This window comes from Glycine max, chromosome 1 (assembly GCF_000004515.6).
Source record: "Glycine max cultivar Williams 82 chromosome 1, Glycine_max_v4.0, whole genome shotgun sequence".
Classification (NCBI taxonomy): Eukaryota; Viridiplantae; Streptophyta; class Magnoliopsida; order Fabales; family Fabaceae; genus Glycine; species Glycine max.
The window spans coordinates 8433465-8450403 of record NC_016088.4 but is presented as its reverse complement, the minus strand read 5'-3'; the positions used below and the strand labels follow the sequence as shown (position 1 = coordinate 8450403).

General features: G+C 30.2%; 1 pseudogene; it reads right to left on the bottom strand.

The window, feature by feature from the left end:
* Nucleotides 1-8331: 8331 nt before the first annotated feature.
* LOC100784138 (uncharacterized) lies at nucleotides 8332-16624 on the bottom strand (annotated as a pseudogene).
* Nucleotides 16625-16939: the final 315 nt, after the last annotated feature.

Here is a 16939-nt window from a genome sequence, read left to right as displayed (position 1 = left end):
AAAAACTCTTGTCTCATTTATTTAGTTTCTAAAACTCTATTAATTTCTAGTCCATATGACTAATCATTAAAACTCAATTTCAACCTCATATCTCACCCCAAAATATTTACTTAATTTAATTAATTATAAAAATCAAAATACATACTTAATAAATATAAATATATATTTATTTATCGAAAAATGGGGTATTACAATTAAGGTCTTCAATATTTTACAAGGAAATATTATTGATTTTGCTTTGATGCTCTTAGGCTAAAATAGGAAGTAAAAGCAAGGTTATTAGACTCGCGATTCTCTGTAGAATCGTGGAGGCTCCGTAAACTCGACTCGTAGAATCGAATCGTAAACTCATAAAAGTTTACTCAAATAAAAAAATATTAATATTCCTTTTTATATAATCATAAGTAAATATTTTAACTCTAAAATAAATGAAAATAATAATTTAACAATAATTCAATAAACTAACATAGTCCACAATCCACACTTAATTGTGGCTGTCTACGATTTTCCATGTTCGAAATATGCAGCAATTGTATTTCTGCTCATAGTCAAAATGGACAAAAACAAGGTGGTGATGAGTGGCAAATAGTATGGATGGTCAACTTGGCTTGAGCAAAAACAAGAACAAAGTGTTGAAGTTTTGGTTTTCAATCAATTTCCCTTCTCTTCTATTCCCTTGCACAAAATTATTGTGGGGTTAAAGAATGAGGATGATTCATGTATGAGTGAGAAAGAACATTAGGACCTCAACTACAGTGGTACAAAAGTAACTTTAAATCCGAGGGTAGGCAATGCTTCAGCACTCAAACTGGCATTTTCTTTTCACAAAATCCATGCATTCCAAGTAATTCTTCCAACAGTATAAATAACTAAAAAATACAGGATTATAAACAAAAATAAAAAAACAAACAGAAATATTCTTCAAATGAAAATTTAAGACAAAGATCTCCAATATAATGGAAGAAATTCAATTAATAAGACATGGTTATCAATCTCAGATTGGCAGTGCGAGAAGTGGGATGACAACCATTTTAAATACTATGCAAACTAAATAATTTATACTACACAAATACTAAGAAAACCATAGTTAAAGAAATTCATGTAAATAATAACTAATTAGTCACAGCTTACACACATAACACCTATCAATCTAAGAGCAAACAAAACATAGTAATGAAGTAAAAAATGAAAGATGATTGTGAAATTAATAGAAAAAGGAAATAACAAATTAGATAAAATTCGTAGACTGTGAACTTGGAACAGATGCAAAAAAATAGTCTTGTAAAGTGTGAAGAAACAAGTTCAAAACGGGTAACTTTTTGCAGAATGTTTGAGGAAGAAGGGTTCAAATCTTATGACCCTGGTTTTTTATGACTATAAAGGAGAGGAGAAATTACCTTAGCATCGTGGAGTAAAGCTTGGAGCAGCAGTCCAGCACGACGCGAGTAGCTCAGGAGAAAATGAGGGCTTTCGACGAGTGTTCTACGATGGCGTGGACCAACAGTCTAACACGACGCGAGTCAGACAGAGTCACGAGAAAGGGCTAGCGATGATGAAGACCACCACGATGCCGATGCGAGTAGCTCATTAGCCAAACCAAACTTCAACAAGGTAGAGTGAGTAGATAGAGTCGTGAGTAGCTTAGCACAGAGTCATTTTCAGGTTTGTGTAAGTGAGTAGCTTTGCACCAGCACAACGCCGTTTTGGGTTTTCGTAAACTCGCGGACTCGAAGTAGAATCCCGAGTCTACCTAGACTCGCCCGAGTCTGCGCTAAATCGGACGAGTCTACTCCGTTTTTGATTCTGCTTCCGATTTAACTTGCCAAACCTTAGTGGAATTGTAAAATCGTACGATTTTATGATTTAAAACGTGATTTTAACAACCATGAGTAAAAGTTTGGCTTGGTTCTATCTTCCAAAGTATGTGGAAGACTTTCACGTTATATTTGCACATTGCTAGTTTTTATAGAACTGTTGGTTTGTATATTGAATCATGTTAAGTTTCTATGTTTATCATACTCAAGGTTTTTAATTATGAAATTCTTATCAGCCCTCTATGTGATTGTGCGTGACATTTTGTGTTTTTGCTCATGAATTTACAGGATGCATAAAGCCCTTGTACTTGGATTCTTCAAGAATGCAAGTGTCATGCTTTAAGCCAATGGTAAATTTCATACTTTTGAATGGAAATTGGCATACCCTCAATTGATTCAATGCTAAAATTTTTAAACTAGTCATATCCAAGACTTTTACACAGGTGCCAATGTATCATCCATGTTTCCTTGTAGTTGTTGGCTAATATAAAAATTTCAAATAACTGAATATGCTAGCAGGGCATCAGAGATTTTCTAAGATTAACCGAGCAGTCTAAGGTACTCACCAAGATCACTCGATCCTTATATTCATTTAGTCGGATGTGTGATTGTATACAATATTTGTCTTGAACAAAAAGAATTGGTGATTTAATATCAAATAATAATATAGGCAACAGACAATAGGCAAGCATTGAACACTAAAGTATTTATGAAGAGTAGCAGAATTGTTAATGTCTATTGAAGAAACCTTGCAAGGTGTTAAAAGATTCTTAAAAAATTGAAGTTTCCCAGGAAGAAAAAAATGACCTCTAGTCCAATAAGCAATCACTAATGAATTGGTGCAGTCTGTGTATTATAGTGTAAAGGTTAGATGAAAATAGATGATAAATATCCTTACAGATGCACAATGCTTTTTGTCATTGATTGAGTCCGTTGACTTCAAGAGAGAGGATTACCTAAGTTACAACAATAAGAGAGGTGATAACTATAGATGTGATGAACCCTTTCCACTTGGTAAGTGCAACACATTCTACTTTATCTACAATTCTAAAGCAAAGCGACAAAACCATGTGAAGAGAAATCAAATGGTGGTTTCTAGACAACAAATATGTTTCCCATTGCAAGAGATTGAGGTTGTTGTGGATTCTAGATTACTAACTTTAGTTCATCTCAATTATTATCCACAAACAAGTCGCTTTCCAAAAATGAAGAGACATCAATATTTGACTTAACAAATAGATGCACTTCAATCGATGGGTTTCACTTGAGTACCATGGCTGAAGTACATGGAAGAGTTGCTCCTTCTAGTGGCTATTCTTCTCCTGGTATGAGTCCAGGCCCTCCAAGAACATTGCAACCAATGGATCCATTGCAATCTTTGTGACCATGGACAACATCAACTAATGTTAGATACTTTCTAATAGATCATCTTGGAACAATGGATACTATTCCCATATCCCTTGATACTAGAAATGAAGGCTTCTATGGTGGTAAGTCAAAATATTTGCAAGAAGAACTTGGCAAAACAATGCATATTATTCCATTATCACTTGGTGCTAGGGATGAAGGCTATTATGTCTATGGTGGCAAGTCAAAATATTTGCAAAAGGAACATAGTAGAACAATGCATATTGTTCCCTTATCACTTAGTGCTAGGAACTAAGGCTATCAGGTCTATGGTAGCTAGTCAAATTGTTTTCAAGAAGAACTTGATTGAACAAGAGCTCATAGATCAAGTTATCCTTTTGATAAACATCACACTTTGAGAGACACATTGCTAAAATCATCAACATCAACTAATGTTGAATATCCTAGAGAGATCATGTTAGATCTATGGATACTATTCACTCATCACTCGGTGCTAGAAATGAAGGCTATTTCAGCAATGTCTATGATTGTAGTTCAATTAATTGGCAAGAAGAACTTGGTAGAACAACAACTTAGAAGGAAAGTTATTCTTTTGATGGAGTAAAGTCTGACTTTGAGATGTACATTGCTAAAGTGCTTGGGATGTTCGTTCAAAGTGAGCTTCACCAAATGAATATCTTGATGAAAGAGAGAAGGGAGTTTATTGAGTCCTGCTCATTCATAGTTTTGAATGGAAATTGAAATAGAGGAATTTTAATACTAGTGAACACTAATGTTTTGGTTTTGGGCTATCTTAGAATAATAATTAGTCTAATATGCATGGGCATTGTGAAAATGTTTTTTACATTCTCATCCATTAAAAAATGGTCATACCTACCATAATTTCTTATTGGTTGATTGTGTAAATTCTTTTACATTTACAATACCTAATACTTTTTTTAGCCTCTTTGTTACATTCAATAGCTAGCTGAAGCTAGTATGATTTTGCCATCATCAACATTTATGTTGATACTTTTTTTTGAATAAAAATATTATTAATAATATATATAATAACAATTAATTATATATACTACTTCTACTAAAAGTAAAATACTGCTAATTATATATTAATTTTTTTAATAATATATATTGTCACAAATTATAATTTAACTCAGAGATATATATACTTATTAATAGATCTTATTTTCATATGACTTTCCATCAATTGTTATCATCTAGACTAACTATATTTTGTGTATTATAATAAATCTCATATATCTATTTATATATCTAATTATCAACACTAATTATTATTAACATTATATATATATATATATATATATATATATATATAATTTCTATGAAATTTGATGACTTTTAGTTATTATTTTTTTTTTATGTCTATGTTCCTTTTGTTATCTTGTGATTATTATTGTGAGTGTTATTTGATTGTTATTGGGCTTGTGAGACCAAAAATCTTTTAAAATTGGAAAAAAATTGTATGAGTTATAAATACATGTAATTTCTTCTTGTATAATTTGAAATAAAAATTAATTTTAATTTTACATTTAAAACTAATAATAATTTTATAAAGTTCATTATTTATTAAATATTTCTTTGTTATAAGTTATATATTTAAATAGTTAAAGTACAAAAAAAAAATTCAATCCCGCCCTTCAATGGTTTCTTGATTTGTCTCTAATCCAACCAATATATTTTATTGTCTTAACACTTTGTGATGACTTGTTGATGTAGTGACATGTCATGGATTGCCCGCTATATATGCTAGTATAATTTAATTATATTTTTTGTTTGTCTTGTATCATAATCTTGTCAAGACTCAGCTTGTGTGTGCTCACGGTCTTCAACAAAGATTAATCACCACTTACAATAAAAATTACTTCGCACCAATACTATGATGAGAAAAACAAATCTTATCAAAACAATATATGTTCTACATAACATCTCCATTCCCAATTTTCATCATAATCTAATGTTACATCAACAAAATTTGTTAAAAACATAACAAAACACTAATGAAAGGATATTTGCTAATTTTGTTAAAAACATCAACAAAATTGCACAATTGCAATACCAAATAGAACACAAATGCAATTAAGTCTACAAATAATAATTACTGTAAATAATTATTATATATAATGAAAATAATATTGTTATATATTATTATTATTATAAGATTAAACACTATTGTTGTTATATGTAATTGATATAAATAATTAAAATAATGACTGTAATAGCCATCCTTTCTTTTTTACCAAAGTGCGCCTTAAAAGAATGATTTTTTTCACAAAAGGATATTGACTAAAGATTTATTATCTAAATATTTTTATCATAAGAATTCAAATTGTGACATTTTCTCTCCCAAAATTTTTTAAAAATTCATCCAACAAATCATGTTAATTCTTTGGGACTATTTTATAGTGTAACATTTTTCTCTTTACTTTAGAACAATACCATTTTCAAACTATTCCCATGAAGTTTCTATTTTTTTCTCTATACTAATTCCTCCCCAAAAAAACATACTTAAACTCAATAAATTTAAATTAAATTAAATTTACATGGTCATTTCAACGGCTAAGGATTATGGTCACCTTCAAGAGAAAAAGAAAATAAAAGTTAATAATAGTAACATTTAAAAGGTATTACTATGTTGAAAATACTTATTTTAAATACGTTCTTTTAGTGAAGATTTAAACTTGTTAGAAAGTGTTAATGTTCTTTAGAATTTAACAAAAATATGAAAAAAGAGTACAATTTGTAACATTTTAAAAAATATGGGAAAATACGTAAAAAAAAAGAAGTTGAAAACAAAATCCACAAGAAAATGATAGGTTATTAGGAACAAATTTTACAATCAAACCTAAATATTTAGATAAAATAAGATAGTTATTATTTAAACTAAAGTAAATCTATCTAGATAAAATATCTATCTAAATCATAAAATAAGTTATTTATAATGTGAGTTTAACTAAATTCTAAGATAAGATATTTACTCTTTGATAATTGACCTAGATTAATATAGAAAATCTATTTGTTTATAAAAATGTAAATGGGGTGCTAAGCGTTGCCTTCAACATTTGCTAGAAATTATAAGAGAGTATTGCCTATAGTGTGTAAATATGTTTATACATTGACACACAAATTTAACATATTGGGATGCTAACTCAAAGTTAGCTTCTACTTAATTGCCATCATTTTTTTTCTTACCAAAATTCACCTTAGACAAAATATATAAAGGTAAAATTTGTGTGGGTTTGAAAGTATCAAATTCATTAGGTTATATTTTGTGGCATGAACTAGTCCATCCATGGAGGTCAAGGTTGATGTGAACTTATATCTTTGCAGTTTAGAATTTATTCTTCATAAAAGTATTTTATTGTATTTTAATTAATATCTACATTGGTGGGGAGAGTTTGCATAATGCTTTAAGTGCATGCCATAAAGGTATAAGAGTGGGAAGATTCTAATCCTTAAAGAAGGTTTGTCCATCTGCATGTATGCTTTGTTACTATCTCTCTTTCATTCAATGATATATCTCTCTAATCAATTGTAAACTAATGACAACTAGTTACCAAATTATATATCTCAAATAGGCATATGTTACTGTTGGACCCTATACTTGGCATGGGTTTGTCATTCTGTTTTGTTTTCAATCTTGTTTTGAAGTTGTAAGTTTGTGAAGCCTATTGCCACTTCAAGTTTAAGAGTAGCTATCATAACAAGAGTGATGTAAATATTTGATGTTTTGCTTTCTTGGTTTTCATTTTCATAATCCTTGGAAATTTTTCTTCCTAGGTAATTTGGTTGTCCAAATGATTTATTTACTCATAAGAAGGGGTGTACAACATTATACTTCTTAATCTCATATATGTGGGTATGAGTAACTGATGCCTTAGTTTCTCAACATCACTTGCACTTTTTATTGCAATGTGATTAATTTTCTTTCATTTTTTCATTGTGTCATTTAGATGGCTTGCATTTTATTGTGTAAAAAATTTTCCAAGAATAAAAATAGTTACATATGATATCGAGATCAATTTGAATGAAGATATTTGTGTGATGCATTTTCAGTTCAAGGTTTATGGTGATAAGGAATGCAAGACCAATAAAAGTAGTCCCTAGGACCTTAACTATGCACAAAAGAAGTGCTACACCAGTCATATTAAAAGCATTATTATCACATGTGAATCCGCAAATGAATGCAGCAATTGGAAATTGCAAGTAGTACTCAAATACAACTTAAACGAATAGGATCATGTGACATTAGCTATCATTATTCAGAATCAATTTATTGAGAACCTTACCTGTCTTATACCAAATCCATAATTCAGTTATCTAAACATGTAACCAGGTATTCTATTGACCATTCAGATCTCAATTGGTTATGAATTTGAATTTTGACTCATGCGAATGAAAAAAACCTAGTTAGAAGGAGACAATCTACCTTTTAAGTGTGTATTCCAAAATATTAGTTTCGGTGAACAACCAAAATATTCCTTGCAAGTTACATATGCATGCGAAAATAAAAGGATAAAGACACATATATTCCTTTTTTCTTCTTTAAACTACTAGTTTTTATACACACATACACGCTACTATAGATATAATAAGTTTGTTAACTTTTATAATAAAAATATATTAAAAATCATACAAAAAATAATTTTTGATTAATTAACCGTGTAATATTTCATAATGTAGGAAAATACGTATTAAACGTAGTTCTAACATCGTGTGACACTCAGTGAGCGTTGAATATTCCCTTAAACTCTTCTAGCTAGTAACCTTCATAATGGTTTTGAAAATGGTTCCATATCTTAGAGTAAAAAACAATTGAGATCAAATAATGATGACAAGTAACAATGTACCGAGACAGTCATATGAATTGTAGCATGATGCCATCTTTTCTACATTGAACGAATATCATATGCTTATCATCCCAAGGTGGTTTTAGAAATTAGATTAAGGTCCGTCAGAAGAATTTTGCATCGAGTTGATGCAAACATTACAATATTACATCTAATAACCAGGTATAAGTATGACCTCACAAGTATAACCCTCCTTATCCAAAAGGAATCATAAAGTAATCAACAGATAAAAGTGGCCCAAGAGAGGCTAAAAAACACAGTTACTAACTTTAGTAGAATAGCTTTCAATGACCATTAACTGTAAGACCATTTAGTGAGTTGGTAAAGCCATTCTTTTGATTCTCCAATTTGTAGAACTCAATTTCTATGGTCTTAGCTATTTTGGCATCATCATGGTCTAGCTTTGGTATGTCTACATAGAAGGACCCTTGTCTGATTGGTGAAATTGACTCCACAATGATGAATTGTTGCTTGATGTGATTGTTGAGTTGTTGATGGAAGGCGTGATTGAAGGAGAAACAATTTTTAGTGTTTCATGATGCCGGATGTTTCGATGACATGGAATCTTCTTTTTTGTAGAAGTGTGGGAAGGATGCCTAGTTCATTACCTACAACCAGTTTTAAAAGAACTCGAGTATGATAAAAGTCTTTTAGTTGTAACAAATGTAGGAAGAAAGGAGGCCTTTGATTCACTTCGTTCTCAAGTCTCAAGATGAAATTCAAAAGTATCATGACATGAGAGAGACAGAGAAAGAGAGAGAAATTCTTAATGACAAGAATAATTATACGTAGGATGAAGCAATATGAAATATTTGATATATCACATCCTCCATAATGCAGAGGTAGGACACTATGCAGATCTTGTCAAATTTTACCTTGTCTAACCAATTATAAACAAAATTGATAAAATTTTGTTTCTTATGAGTTAAATTGACGACAAGTTAAAATTAAATATTAGCATCTTTAGAATAGTAATTTGATAGTATTGAACTGGAAACTAGCAAACAAAATCCACAGGCATGATGATGCTATTATCAGGGCTAGTGTAACAACACTAATATGACAAGTGATTGATTGGGTTAGACATAAATCTAAAGTAAAATATAACTGCAACAATTATTTTCATTGATGTTACTTTGATTAGTCAAGAGAACCAACAAACAAACTCTATACATATAGGATTGGTGATATTGTGAGAGCTAAAAATAGATCCTTGAAAATAATGTTGATATTTACTTTCAGTAATTCCTCCTTCCCATAACCTTGCAACACCTGGATTTTTTTCCTTGTTCTTTCTTTCAAAAAAGGCTTCACAACCTTCCAAATATTATTAAAGAAAAAATATTTTAGCGATCTTTGGAATTTGAATGATGTTTATGAAATTAAGGATGAAAGTGAAGCAGTCCAAACTTTTCAAACATTAAGACATGCATAAACCTTCCAACACTCTGAGAATACATATTACATATTAACAATATAGTATGTGTCTATCTTTTCCAAATAGTTCAAGTCATCTATTGTAGATATAGCAGTCAACAACTGTAGAAGGTGATCAAACAAAGACTGCCAACTATTAAGAAAATGGGAGATTGGGAGAAGGAAAAAAAATATTTTACCTAAAGTACTGGCATACCCTCAATTGATTCAATGCTGAAAATTTTAAACCAATCATAACCTAGACTTTCACACAAGTGTCAATGTATCGTTCATGTTTCCTTGTAGTTGTTGCCTAAAATGAAAATTTCAAATAATTGAACATGCTATCAGGGCATCAAAGAATTTCTAAGATTAATTAAGCAGTCTAAGGTACTCACCAAGAACACTTAATCCCTATATTCATTCAGTTGGATGTGTGATTGTATATAGTATTTGTCCTGAACAAAAAGAATGGGCAATTTAATATCAAATAGATAATTCAAAGGAGTTTAGATGCCACATTGAGGAATATAGGTAGCAACACCAAGCAAGCATTGAACATTGAAGCATTTATGTGGAGTAGTGCAATAGTTAATGTCTATTAAAGAAACCTTGTAAGATGTTAAAAGATTCTCAGAAATTGAAGTTTCCTAGGAGGAAAAAAAGACCTCTAGTCTGGTAAGCGATCGATAATGAATTGGTATAGTTTATGTATTGTAGTGTAAAGATAAAATGAAAAAAGATGATAAATATCCTTACAGATGTTTTATAATATGTACTGAGCCCAACACTAACATCAATGACAGGTAGAACTGGGCAAAATTCAGCCAAAAATGAAAGCAATTAGGAATTATTTGTTGATAGAAGTGTTTCAGATTGTTTAGAAAGATGTAATTTTTTATTTCTTATAATAATAGCATCATCCATGTAGGTTGAAGGTAGGGAAGGGAAGAACCAAAAGGGAGGATGAATATAAAACTTAAATTCATATTAGAGATCAAAAGATCTAACTAAAACATGAGTACCTCCTTTGAGTAACTAGACTTTCCTATGAGTTGAGAATCTCGTATGGCTCTGTACAAATCCGTTGGGATAGGCTTCTGTTATACAAAAAAGATAAACTTCAACAATGCATCACAATTATGATCCAATTGAGAAATATAATAAAAATTTATGGTGTGATAAAGTGTGATGAATAGATATGAATAAGAATAAGAAAGAATGCTAAATAATTTTACTAACCATGTGAATCTCATCTGTAGAGTGATTTTACCCAAATTCCTGTACCCATAATGATATGCTTTTTTTTATAGTATTGAGTCTATTGACACCAACATGTGCCAATTTGTCAAAAGTGTAAGTATTTTATACTAATAAAAGTTCTAAATAGATGGGATCGAAAGTCAATCCATAAGTGACAATCCTTAGTTTCATGTATCCATCCATGGTAGAAAGCAATTAAAATAGATTTAGAAGTTTAATACGCTTAATACCAATAAGACTATATATACACTTGGTTAGAAAAATTCACTCTAAGAACCAACTTATGGCTCTTCTATTGTCCATATCAGATTATTCACACATATATAAGAGACTGAAGTTTGGAGAAAGGGAGAATGTGACAACTAGAATTAGTCCTTTTCTTTTTCTGCACACATAAATTGATGCATGTGGTTTACACCTATCTTAAAATTAATAAATTGGCAAATGCTAATAATTGCTCTCAAGGCACTTGCTAAGGATTCAAAAGTAGAAAGTATTAAATGAAATGTAATTTTTTTAAGCCTCCAATGTATTGGATGTCATACTATTCATTATGTATTGTTCTTTTTTAGCACTAGATAACAAGAGCCTATAAATAAATAAAACACACACTTAGGAATGTTCCAAAATCATCAGATATCTTCAAATTGAGTTTTACATGTATATCGGTCATTTAAATATTGTAACCCTCCCATTATTTGCCTTACATTTAGCTTAAATTACCAAACTTAACATAAATGGTAAATGAGGATTTTGTCAAACATTTGGACTTCAATAAATCTTAGATGCAAGAATTTTTAGAAAAAATGAGATGTAGCAAAGAAGGGTAGTTAATAATTGCAGAATAAGGAAATTACCCTTAAAACATTGTCAATCTCATTTTCCACCCTCCAGTTCAAACTATTAGCAAAGTAATACTAGTTTGAACTTTTTCAATTTTTTAGTTCTTTAATTTTTTTAAGATTTTAGTCTATAATTTTTTTAGCCCGTACTATCAAGTAACAACATTTAATTGAACCAAATCGTTGATAATTTATTGACTTATCACGTCATCTAAGGAATTTTATAAGTAGTCACATGTAATTTTTTATTTTTGGAAATTATGTTTTTAAATTCATCTTCAACTATTTGAGCAAATACTAAAATAAAAATGTTATATTTTACAAGAATTTTTTTTATAAAAGATTAAATAAAAATACACTAATTTTTAGTGAATAAAGATTATTTAGGCCATAAAATACTTCTTTTGGTCTCATTTATAAGTAAAAAAAAATACTTCACACTTATTAAGAACATTAGTTAATTTCATTAAATTGTATCATTTTCAATTAAAAAATAAATATTTTTCCTAAACTATCATTCATTAGAACTTGATATCAAACATAAAAAAGTTCTTAACCTTATTAAATGAAGAGTATTTTTGGAAAGAGTCTCATTAAATAAGACATAGGCAAGTGAAATAATGTTTTAGTTTGCTTAGAATAAAGATTTCAAAAGACATACTAGTGATCAGGCAAATCATGCTTTAACTTTTTTTACTTAAACATTAATTACATCATATTATTATTATTATTTGGGTTAAATACGTTTATAGTCCTTTAAATTTAGATCATTATTATTTTTAGTTCTTAAAAAAATTATTTTTATTAGCCTCTCAAATTTTTGAAAAATTACTTTTAGTTTCTCATTATTCAATGTGTTCATGGTTTCAGAATTTGTCGTGATTTTTAACCGCCAAAATTTATTTTTTAAATTTTTTTAATGACTTTAAACCGCCAAAATATTTATTCGTATGGTTTGGTGGTCTTTTTTTTTTTACATATTTTGGCAATTTTGAAGAAGAAAAATAAAAATATGAACATGGAATTGTCATGATTTTTTTTAAAAAATATTTTGGTTGTTTTAAACTATTACAAATCCTTTTTAAAAAAATTAAATTAAAATAACATGTTTAACGGTGAAAAATCGTCACAAATTATAATACCATTAACACAAAGAATGAGAGGGATTAAAAGTAGTTTTTCAAGAATTTCAGGGACTACTAAAATGAATTATTTTTAAAGGACTATAAAAACAATTACACAAATTTAAAGGACTAAAAACATATTCAAACATTATTATTTTGATCAGAAATGGTATTTTCAAAATTACTAAAACACATTAAGTTCTTAATAAAAAAAATTGTGCAACGACACATATACATTTACATTTCCAACTAACAAAGATTGTCTAGATATGTAATCAAGAAGATTGTTTAGATCTGTAATCAAGAACTACTAGATAAGAATAATCTTAAATTTCATATATCTTTTCAAACACGTCGTGACATCTTTATATCTTTATATATCAGATAATGATGATCCCACACCAAAATTCATCCAATCAATGAATGAAATGCCACTTTTACTTAGACATGGTGAAAACAACACCCAACATATCCAAAATTATGGGTAACTTTGTATGGGGTAGAGAATTTATTATCTATGTGGAGAACTTTTTTTCCCTTTATAGATATCTTGATATTCCCTTGAATAAACACCAACAAAAATTGGTCTAATTGATAAAAAAAAAAGACTCATATCTAAAAGGATATAAGCTCAATTTTCATTGTCGATATGAAGATCTCATAAGTATCTAATATATAAGAACATCTATAAGTGTTTATTGAACCTTGAATTTGTCATGATTTTAATGAATTATTTGAGATCTAACTCATTAAACTTTTTATTATGGAAAAAAATTATTCCCCCTGAAAGGTGACAAATGTGATGGATAATATATGCGGCTTGGGTTGCATCATGCACTTACCTGTCAAATGAGAGGGGAAAGGAGAGGGGAAAAATTGTGTGTATTGAATGAATTAAGTGTTGTGGTCTCCACAACAACATATATCTCCTGCCACAACCACCATATACATATTGCATTGAGAATCTCTGCTTAATTACATCACATATGACATATCCCATATAGTTGCTAGTTGCTACAGTGCTACCTCATGTGAATCTCACATAGAGTATGTGTTTTGAGCTATGTTACCATTCATCCATATCTTTTTCTCTCTTTTTGTCTGGGTGATTATATGGTACTGTGTACTGTACACAATGAGATGTTAAGGCTCAATAAATATTTCTTGTCATGTAAAGGTAAGGTGTATAACATATTTAAGGCTATGTTTAGTTGTGAGAAGAGAAATAGAGTAAATGAAAATAGAATAAAAATAAAGTTAAATATAAGTTGAATTATTTGGTTAAGAGGTGACAAATTGAGTAGAAATAATATTCTAAAATTGTTTGGTTTGGATGAAATGAAAATAAAGAATTTAAAAAATTTATAAAAAAAAAATACTCCTATACTCTTGGTGTTTGCATGACTATTGACCAACTTTAATTGATTAAATTAACTATATAATTGATTAAATGAATGTATTTAATCTATTAATGATGAAAAATAATCAATTTTCAAGTGTGTGGTGTATTGGTGTCGAAGGTTTAATGGAAGTTCTCCAGGCAACCTTGGCCTATATAGTTTTGGAGGAGTGATTCAGGATGCATATGACTTTTGGAAACTAAAATTTATGGGTTTTTGTTGATACTTCATGATTTTTTTAAAGACAAATATCACAAGAAAACAGATTAAATTGTGATTTTAGTGAATTTTAAACTTTTTTGCAATCCAACAAAGTTTTTCGTCTAAAAAGAAAACTTTGTAAAATAGATAATTGATTTTATGAGAAACACAATCAGACGATGTAAAAAGAAATCATAAAGCACAATAAGTTTTCAAGAGCCTAAAAACCAATTTAGACTCTAGGTTAGTTAAAAGCAGAGGGAGAACAAGAAAATATCAAGCACATAGAGTTATACTAGTTCGTCTTTACCACTGAGACTACGTTCAATTCTTGGCAAACCACCAAGGTCCAATAACTTCTCACAAGTTACAAGTATTGTGTCACGACCACTTATGACTCTACCCCAAGTTTGATTAATATTCAGTATTATTTGTCCTACCAAGCCATTGTTGGCTCTAAACAAATTAGAACAGATTTGTGGTTGAAGATTGCTAAGAGACTAAAACTAGAATCGTCTTATAGATAGATATACAAATCAATGCTTAGTTTTTTTTTCATCTCAATGTGTTCAAGGTGTTTTGAGAGCTTTTTCTAATTTTACAAGAATATACAGAAAGCTTTTTGCAAAAATAATGATGAATGCTTTTCGTGCAAGATACATCTTCAATCTTCAAAACTTATGATTTATATAGGCCTCATCTTCAAGTATATGTTTTCTTACAACGGTAGATATCTTCACTTGATCTTCGTTTGATGAAAAAGGTTGCTGGGAGAATTTAATGCTAGCATTAAATACACGTCATTTTCTCATGCAGAAAGTCCTCAGTCCTCTCTTCAATGCTTGCATGTTAGAGAATTGCAGCAGGTAGTAACTCCTTTTGATGTCGATTGAGGGATTTCAGATCTTGACTTCATTTATTCTTCATAGGATTTGAAAAATCCTAGAAGAATGTTTCTGCAAAGAAAATCTCAGACAAAAAGTATAAAATGAGGTCTTAAAAGTCATCACATTTGTTGTATCAGATTATGACTCCATCTTCCTATCGTCTAAAACATCAGACATAGATTTTATCACATACGAAATATCAAATGCATAACATGCAACTTTTAACCTTTGTATTTATATACATCTAATCAAAATAATTAAATATCGCTATTCATCTTTAAGACGCAAATGTCCTTTTAACTCAGTAGTTTCCAACTAGTATGGAACGAAAGGTTCAAGAAGTTAGTATGTGAATCTGATTCACTTATGGCCTTGGAGCTCATCAATGAGACATATATCATTGGCATCCTTATGCTGCTATCATTAGCAAAATAAAGGCTTTGAAAAACAATCAATAGTGCTTTTCTTGCAATCACACTCTGAGGGTAACTAATGTGTGGATTGGCTACCTAAGAATGACTCTTCCTCAGATTTATCTTGGGTTAGATGGAAGATTTGTCCTCCCCAAGTAAGTTTATTAGTTATGGCAAACATGCAAGGGGTTCACTTTGCTCGTCTCTAGCTTTTTTTGTAATTTTCTAAATGATAAAAACAAAGTTTTACTTCCTAGGTTTTAATTTTGTTGTTTACATTGCTCACTTAAATTATTGTTAACTTTATTGTAAAAAATATTGAGAAAGAACCCATTATGCTTTTGAAATTTAAAGGCACACTCCGAATTTGATAAAGATATAAAAATATTTTATCTCGGTATTTGATACATATATAAAATTAATAAACATTAGACAAAAAGGTAAAAAAAAAATTATTTTTCATCTAATATTATTATGCTCAAATTTTTTTTACAAGTAATAATCACTACTTAAAAAATAGTTTTTTACAACACACCTTCGACGACAGTTCTCGAAAACCATCTTAGTATGTAAGGTGATGACAATTTTGTAAATATGAGGTTTTTCAACGAATATGATTTTATGAAAACCGTCTTAGAAACTAGCATTCGACGACGGTTTCGCAAAAACCGTCTTAGAAGGTTGTTATTCTAAGAAGGTTTTGTAAAAACCGTCTTCATTGAAAGTGCCCTCTACTCTATTACTTATTACTCTCACTCTTACTCTCATTCTCACTCACGAACCCTAGAACCTCTTTTGTTCTTTTCATCTTCCATTCTCTCCATCTTCTTCCTTCTTGGTCTTTGACAGCAAAGAGAGATACTAAATAAAGGCCATGGCAACACTCACACAGTGAACAGTGGCATCTTCCATTCTCCATTCCCACGCACACCATGCTTCTTCCTCCGCTTTCGCTTTCCCTCCACTTTCTACAACTTCACATTTTTCCCTTCCAATTTCACCGCGAAATCTTCTTCGCACCTCGCCGTCATCTTCGCTTCATCATTCACTGAGCACCACCACAACTCCTCCTGTTTGTTTATAGAAGAAGAGGTGAAGAGAAGGAATGACCGAAGCGAAGATGTTAACCACAACTTCTAAAGGATGTTCTTCCTCTCGCCATGATCACCGCCAGCGAAATCTTCTCTGTCGAGATGTCAAAAACCGAAGCCCTATTATTTTTAGATCCAGGTCACGACCCGGGTTACAAGCTGGATCCGAATTTTCTTGCACTGGAATATGGGTTTTCTTGCCTTGTCAATATGGGGCCCCTCCTCCGGATTCTTGCAAGAAAACAGGTAATATAT